Source organism: Eulemur rufifrons, unplaced genomic scaffold, assembly GCF_041146395.1.
Source record: "Eulemur rufifrons isolate Redbay unplaced genomic scaffold, OSU_ERuf_1 scaffold_240, whole genome shotgun sequence".
NCBI classification, from domain to species: domain Eukaryota; kingdom Metazoa; phylum Chordata; class Mammalia; order Primates; family Lemuridae; genus Eulemur; species Eulemur rufifrons.
In genome coordinates, this window is record NW_027183022.1 from 75,987 (window position 1) to 77,692 (window position 1,706).

General features: G+C 52.9%; 1 pseudogene; it reads right to left on the reverse strand.

Annotated features, from left to right (window-relative positions):
• On the reverse strand, nt 1-92 carry LOC138379953 (small nucleolar RNA U13; annotated as a pseudogene).
• Between the last annotated feature and the right edge of the window lie 1,614 nt (nt 93-1,706).

Here is a 1,706-nt window from a genome sequence, read left to right on the forward strand (position 1 = left end):
CGTCACGCGGGTGACGTGCCGACACACCAGGAGGCCCTTCTCACACGTGCGCGTGAACACGCAATCAACACGTTTATGAACTAGAAAGGGATCTGGTGTGACTTTGCTATTATTTCCCCTCCCCTCCTCCCCGCGCTGAGAATGAGTTTCCCCGGGCTCGTGTGCCCGCCTGGGAATCGGCTGCAGACGCCATGGCCCCGGGTCGACCACATGTTGCTCTGGGGTCCACCAGATGTCTCTGGCGAATTGGGGCCCTAGGTGCTTGTGACGGTGTGGTCACTAGGTGTCGCTCTGGGCTCAGTATTCTTCCTTCTCGCTGTGACTTTGGTCTCTTTTTTTCGAAATTTCTTTCTTTCTTCCTCTTTTGCCCTGTTTCCATTTTCCCTTCTTAATCTCTTTCTCTCTTTTTGTTGCTTTTTTTCCACGGCAGATGGGTGATGTGTGTGTGGAGGAAACGCGGCGTCAGGGAGAAGACACATCTCACACGTGCTCGGGAACACCCGATCGTCACGCTTCTGAGTACCGACCGATGGATCTGGTCCCGAATTTTTTAATAGTTTTCTCCTCTCTCTCTCTCTCTCTCTCTCTCTCTCTCTCCCCCTTCCTTCTCTTTCCTTTCTCTCCCTTCCTTTCTTTCTTTCTCTCGCTCTCTCGCTCTCGCTCTTCTTTTCTTTCTGACAGAGTCTCTCGTTCTGTTGCCCTGGCTAGAGTGCCATGGCGTCAGCCTAGCTCACAGCAATCTCAAACTCCTGGGCTCAAGCGATCAGACTGCCTCAGCCTCCCGAGTAGCTGGGATTACAGGCATGTGCCAGCATGCCCAGCTAATTGGATATACGTGTGTGTGTGTGTGTGTGTGTGTGTATATATATATATATATATATATATATATTTTTTTTTTTTTTTTTTTAAACAGAGTCTCACTCTGTTGCCCAGACTAGAGTGCCGTGGCGTCAGCCTAGCTCACAGCAACCTCAAACTCCTGGGCTCAAGCGATCCTACTGCCCCAGCCTCCCGAGTACCTGGGACTACAGGCATGCGCCACCGTGCCCGGCTAATATTTTTCTGTATATATTTTTAGATACTGTTTCTGTATATATTTTTAGATATATAGTTTCTTTCTATTTTTAGTAGAGATGGGGGTCTCGCTCTTGCTCAGGCTGGTCTCGAACTCCCGACCTTGAGCGATCCACCCGCCTCTACCTCCCAGAGTGCTAGGATTACAGGCGTGAGCCACCCCGCCTGGCGTGTACGTTCTGTATTCACAGACAGACGGAAGGCAGGGAGAATGTTACCCTTTCAAAGCCCGCCCTGCTCGCCTCTCAGCCCACCGATGGCACTCTGAATCCCGTGGCATTCCTTCACTCAGCTGAATTCTTCAGCACCCGACCCCCCCCCCCTCGCCCCACCCCCGTGCCACGGGAGTTCGTTCTCATGGCAGAGCCATCGAGGCTGTTGCCACACGTGTTGTAGGTGCCTAGGCAGACTGTGCCCTGGCCCCGAGGAGGTACGGAACCGCCTATCGCCTCGGGAGGGAGGGACAAGATGTGTCCGTGTCCAAGGCGACGTCCTGTCGATCACGAGGAGGCCTGCAAAGGCTCGTATCTGCCAGGCATTGAGCCACATGACATGAAACACCGGTGTGTTCCTTCACTTAGGTGGTGTCGCGTGTTGATACTCACAGAGGATGATAAACCCACTCGCATGCC